Source organism: Oreochromis niloticus, linkage group LG14 (genome assembly GCF_001858045.2).
Source record: "Oreochromis niloticus isolate F11D_XX linkage group LG14, O_niloticus_UMD_NMBU, whole genome shotgun sequence".
Lineage (NCBI taxonomy): Eukaryota > Metazoa > Chordata > Actinopteri > Cichliformes > Cichlidae > Oreochromis > Oreochromis niloticus.
This window is the reverse complement of record NC_031979.2, coordinates 4,969,426-4,976,080: the sequence shown is the minus strand read 5'-3', so window position 1 is coordinate 4,976,080 and position 6,655 is coordinate 4,969,426. Positions and strand designations below refer to the sequence as shown.

Below are 6,655 nucleotides of genomic sequence, written 5' to 3'. Positions count from 1 at the left end.
GCCGGAGGTTTCTTCCTGTTAAAAGGGCGTTTTTTCCTCCCCCTGTTGCCAAAGTGCTTGCTCATAGGGGGGAATATGATTGTAGGGTTTTTCTCTGTATGTATTATTGTAGGATCTACCTTACACTATAAAGTGCCTCGAGGTAACTGTTGATTTGGTGCTGTATAAATAAAATTGAATTGAATTGAATTGAATTGAACTGAGCTCGATTGAATAACTGCATAGTTTTAGTGGACCTCAATAGCTCACTGGAGCATTTGTTGAACTAAATCATTCATTTGTCTTTACTTCCTGATTTAATGTGTTTAAATTGCTGTTTGGTAGGTAGGTACCTGGACAACATGCTCGTCAGTGGTCCTGAGGATGCACCTCAAATGGATGCAGTCCTGAGCAGACTCAAAGAACATGGCCTGCATCTCACATAAGAGAAATGCCTGTTTTTCTAGGTCTAATGATAGTCGTTTTGAGCCAGAAAGAACATTCCTGACACAAAAAAATGAATCAGTTTTTGGCAAAGTGACTTTTATATGTCCTTTATTTGTCCAGGTAAAATGTGTCACTGACATTAAAAAGCGATCTATCCAAGAACGCAGCAGAAATATATAACATCACAGTTCTATAAACACACTTTAAGTGACCAAGAAAGACTTTATTGATTGTAATAAAACTTAGGGTTTTTTGTCTTTAGTATGGGTACCACTGCCACTTACTTTCTTAAACTGGTCTGGTCCGCTGTTCAGAAAATCAGGATTATCAAAGAGTCAAACACTTTTAAAACTTTTTTAGAATAAAAATCACTAAAATTTATAAAACATCCTTAATAAAAAATTAAACTTGGCCTTGATAAGCAATCTGCAATTAACAGTTGTTTTCCCTACTCACAGAACCCTAACACCACACAAGTGATTACTCAGACTTATCACAAACCGCGGCACCAAAAGAAAAGTGCACTTCAAAGACATAAAAGCTCAACTGTGAGAATCACAGTAAACAAAACAACATCAACATTTATTTAGAGGAGGCCCCGGAAATTTAACAGAATTTATGACATATATACTGTGAAATCATATGTACTTGTATACACTATATACCTATACTAGAGTGTTTATATATTGGAATTACAATGTTAAGCAATTGCTCAAATTGTGATCCATATACTTAGGTCAAGCATTATTTACATTTGTAAGAACACCTGTTAATGCACAGTGGTTGTTTTGAGATTTAATAATTGGGACTAATGTGTAACTTTGAGAGTTTTGTGGTCTGTTTAGACAGGTTTGTGACATATGGTTGGTAGAAATTGGTAGAGTCCTAGCTATTTAAGCACTTCTGGGACTCTCCGCTATTTGCTCTTAGAACTGAAGAATCTTCTTGGATGAGAGGTGAAGCGTCTTCAAGACACCTAAAGAAGCCCAGTTGCTTTTCTTTCCAAGCTCCTTAGATTACCATGACCTGGACAACCGAGAACCTACACAGACTATAACATGTTCAACCTCTGTTCCCTACAGTATTTACTAATATATGTAATATAAGTAAAGGTATTAGACTTTAAAAACCGTAGAAACATCGGAAATCACTTTTTGATCGATTTTGGCACAAAAAGTTTCATGTAGTATTTTATTTTGAAGGTCAAGGGCGGAAGTTTCCTTATTTACACGCTAACCATTTAACAGTAGTATTCCACCAAGTCTTCCACGGACTGCCACGTCGAGATCCGTGACGACAAGGTTTGTAACTATTCTTTCACGCTGTGATTCTCTCCTATAACGACCCCGACTATTACGAGTGCGGTAGAAATATGCTGGCCAACAGAAACTGTCCCAACTCAGGACAGTTACTTGTAACTCACTGCTAATAGTAAAGTAACTCAGTGCTGCTGAATCGTCAGCAGTATTATGTCATCGATGAAGCTCACGCTACCTAAAGTTAGAACTAACTACTATACTAACTACTGTCACTGAAAGGCACCGGATACAAAACCGTAACTTCCTCGACAGTACTTAATACTGTCTAAGAGAAAATGGGAAGACTAGAAAACTCCTGCATTTAACGCAGTCCCTTGTGAGGTCAGCACCTTCTCTGTGTGGAACTAATGTTACGAAGTGTAACGTTAGCTTAATATGAATACACTGTGCCGCGATACTCACAACTGGGGTACTACTTTTACCCTAACCCTAGTAAATATGGGCGAGCCGACTGTCGAAGGTCAGACTGCTTCGGAATCTTTTTTTTGTATTTCTGCATGCTGGAGACTGGTAATGACCAAGTGTATCTTGAACGTTAGCGACTGAACATTTCTTGCCCTCCAAACTGCTGTTTCCCTTACCTCTGATTTTTTTTTAAATAGACTCGTGAAACTTGCTTTATTTAGATACGTAGAAAACGAATGATAATTGGTGTGCTTGGTTTGTTTGAATCTCGGTGCAGCAAAGGTTGTTTGGAATTCACCTGGGTGAATTTGATTTGAAGCTTACAGTGTATTCTTTTGTAGCAATATAGGGGATGCAACAAGGAATAATCTGATTATGGAATAATGCTTTATTGTTAGTTAAGAATTTCTCCAGGTAATGGTCTCACTGAGATTAAAATCTCTTTTTCAAAGAGAGACCTACTAAAGTTAATTAGTGATTCTACTTTGACCATAGGTAGGAAATGAACAATGCTAAAACATAGTACATAGCAGCAATAATAATATTACAAGAGAAGAACTAATAATTTGCAATTTATGATGATAGTAGTAATAATAATAATAATAATAATAATAATAATAATAATAATAAAAATAAATAATAATAATGATAGTATTGGCAAATATGTACAAGTAGAGCTTAATAGGTATTCCGTCTCTCTTTATTTGGTTTTTATCCAGTTTTAAAAGGCTGATTGGGTATTGTCATCACCCTGCTAGGTGGGCAGGTAGGCAGATGGCCAATGTGGACACCCAAGTTTGTGAATGCGATAACTCGAGAATGAAGCAACATAGGAATTTCAAATGATACCATAGGTGTATTAACTAAAAATCTCGGACGAGTTTGAATCTTAGTGACCTCGACCTCAAGGTCAGGGTCAGAGTTCGAGTTTTCTGAAAATCCTATGAATGCGATAACTCAAGGAGGAAGTTGCTTAGAATTTTGAAATTAATGCTGTAGGTTTATCTACTAAAAATCTCAGACAGGTTTAAAATCTTAGGGACCTCAGCCTCAAGGACAGAGGTCAGAGGCAAAGTTTTCTAGTAATCCTGTGAATGCAATATCTTGAAAACAAATTTATAACTTAAAAAAATTCTAAATAACTAAAATCTGTGAAAGCATATTGATTCACTCTCCTGATATTTAGACTGTAGTGTTGATATTTTAACCTTTGCTGTTCAAAAATTGTGAGCCTCACTGTAAACACGGACAGTACATCATTTGTAAATGTCATAAATACCTGTTATTGTTGTAAGCATTTGTACTGAAACTGAAGAAAATGGAAGGTTCTTGTGTGTTACATGTCAAGGCAGGTGGATGCCCCTTCCTAAACCCAAATCTACCAGGCTCTATTTCTTTAAAGGGGATGCAACAAGGAATAATCTGATCATTGACGTTTTCCATCTAATATTGTAGGTTTTATAACTTAAAGGTAAAGGCACCTTGATACAATGTTGTGACTGACATTATAAAAATGTAACTGAATTGAGTTTGCTTGTCGAATTGAAATGGAAGCAATAGACATTGTCATAATGGTGGAGGAACACATAAGGGACTTGGCTTGAACCCTTTGTCAGCCATTATTGGACAGTGTGGAATCGTGTCCTTGTTAACTCTTGAGACTGCTATATCAGTATCATTTTTGTCTGCTTACTTCTGAAACTGAGACTTAAAACAACTAGGTGTGAACTCATTTCTATTACTCCTTTGTGCCACAATGTAATTTACAACAAGTGTGTGTGGTAGTACTATAAACGAACTGCATAGAAAAAGTGTTTCAGGAGAAGTAATAGAAATATTAATGCCAAGACATCCAGTCTCTATTTCTAGAAAGCTGGTGTGTAGATTTCTACAACAGAACTTAACTATTGTATGCTTCCCCAGGCCTCTTCCCCAGGTTCCGGTGAGCACAGCAAGACAAATCATCACTTGGTCGTAATGAGGCAGCTTAAAGGCAAGCCGAAGAAAGAAACCTCTAAGGACAAGAAGGAGCGCAAGCAGGCAATGCAAGAAGCCCGTCAGCAGGTTGCTACTGTAGTCCTGCCCACACTGGCTGTAGTGGTCTTACTTATCATCGTCTTTGTCTACGTGGCCACCAGGCCTGACGCTATTGAGTAGACACTAAAGAAGCATCTACTTCCCAACTGTTGTGGCAAATTGACTTGGTTATATCGAAAGGATTGACCCTATCATGTGATGACCATCCTTGTGCAGGCCAGTTACTGGGCCTAGGACTATTGTTTATTTTAAGGAAACCCTTCTTCAAAGTGTGTCTTCATGCTGCAAAAAGAAGAAAACATTGCTCCTTGGTGCCTTCAAATGTATGAGGGTAAAACCACATTTAATCTTGGTTGTTAGAGTTACAGCCACTGATGGATTTGTGTGTATGTTTTACAAAACAGTGCACTATCCTGCGTACCAAAGTACTTATGCAGAGCTTTCAAAATGTGACCACAGGTGTTTAATGTCTAAAATGTTCAATGTAAAACATTGGTCTTGTGACTTGTGCTGTTAAAAATATTTCAAATCAATGCAAACAAGGTCCCAGGCCTTTACCACACTTTAGACATATCTCACATTTACAGTATCTGTAAAAATATGTGTGACATGTTTAGAATAATTCTTGCGCCTACCTTATGTGAATGTCACTGTGAAATATTTTATTTTAAGACCAGTAGGATCACACATGCATTTCTTCATCTTCAAAATGTTTAGAAACCTGATCCGCAAAGTCATTGACATCCAAACATTTGAGTCATTCATGACTTGTTCAAAGTGTAACAAAGTGCCTTATAAGAGATTTGCATTTTTGCAAATAAAGAGGTAAAACACAATGTGATTTTATTACATTTTATTATTTATTATTACAACAGGGGTTTTGCTGCTTGTTCTCAAATATAATCTTGGCATCAAGCATTGTGAGAAAGCTTGGCCAAAGTGGCTAAAGAAGGGCAGGAGACAGATTCTGTTAACTCCAAAGTTAACTTGGTGCAAATAAACATAATGAACTTAAACCAAAATTAATGTCAAGTGCACTCAGTTACACTGACCTGATCCTCCTCAGTCGAACACCTGAGTTCTCTGCTTAAATACTCATATCCAAACACAATATTCTCCTATGCAATATTCCATTCAATGGGTAATACTAAACATTACATTCGTAATCATACACTTATGATGATACTTTTTACCAGAAATAAAATACACACCTCTAAAGTGTAGCCATTACATTTTACAATAATACATACAACTATCAAGCAAACAAAACCCTAAAATTGACTTTATTAAATTACAACAATTTTCTTCCCCCTCTTCACCTGGTCCCTTCCTGTGAGGTCAGCACTAAGCAGGAAACTGTAAATACAGGAAGTGAGGCAGCGCTTCTTCCTTTTGCTCCTGGAACACAGGTAAGTAAGGTGAGTTTAAACAAAGTGGACAAGCTAACAGTTTAAATAAATGAAATGCTAACTTAACAAACTTGTCAAAGTTGATTTAAAAGATATTATATTAAATAATCTGTAAAAGTGGAAAACATAAGCAAACCCGGGACAGTAAATTTTTGCTAACTATAGAAAAAAGACAAGGTATGGCTAAATCAAAACAAGAATGTTAACTAAGCATAACAAACCTAAACTCTGGGTAAATAGTGTTCTCACCCACTTTGTCACAAGCACACACAAAAAACCCACACTATTGTAAATTTCTTAATATATTCTCCTTAGAATGAATTTTCCAAATGTTAGTTTTTAGTGACCTAAAAGTGTGGCTGAACGGACAAAGCATACAGAAATAGCTGCATTTAACAAAAAAAACATGTGTTGTGGTCCATCCATTTGCTTAGAATTAAAATATCTCAGGGTCTTGTTCACGAGTGACGGGAAAAGGGAGCGAGAGGTTGACGTCAGTGCAGCCATAACTGTGGCTGCAGTGATGCGGATGACGATCTATGTCCCTACCCTCATCGAGGGTACCCATGAGCTGTGGGTAGTGACCGAAAGAACAAGATCATAAATACAAGCGGCGGAAATTAGGGTGCCTGGCCTGTCCCTTAGAGACAGGGTGAGGAGCTTAGCCATCCAGCCATCCAGGAGGGGCTCAGTGAAGAGCTGCAGCTCCTCCACATCGAAAGAAGCCAGTTGAGGTGATTTGGGCATCTAACAAGGATGCCTCCTGGACGCCTCCTCGAGGTGTTCTGGGCATGTCCCACCAGGAGTAGGCCCAGGGCAGACCCAGGACATGCTGGAGAAATTATATCTTTCAGCTGGCCTGGGAATGCCTTGGTGTTCCCCCAGACAACCTGAATGAGGTGGCCGGGGAGAGGGAGGTCTGGACTTCTCTGCTTAGGCTGCTGCCCCTTGACCCGGCCTAGGATAAGCGGAAGAAGACGGATGGATGACAGGACAGAGGACGGATTTCTTGTAATTCCTTTCAGTTTTCTTGAAAAATAGTTTTCTAGGCTCCTTAAA

General features: G+C 38.1%; 1 long non-coding RNA gene across 1 annotated transcript; it reads left to right on the top strand.

Annotated features, from left to right (window-relative positions):
- The first annotated feature begins 1,625 nt into the window (after positions 1-1,625).
- Positions 1,626-5,023, top strand: LOC100709125 (uncharacterized). The gene is made up of 2 exons (XR_268271.2): positions 1,626-1,727; positions 4,074-5,023. It is a non-coding gene; the product is annotated as an uncharacterized LOC100709125 (long non-coding RNA).
- Positions 5,024-6,655: the final 1,632 nt, after the last annotated feature.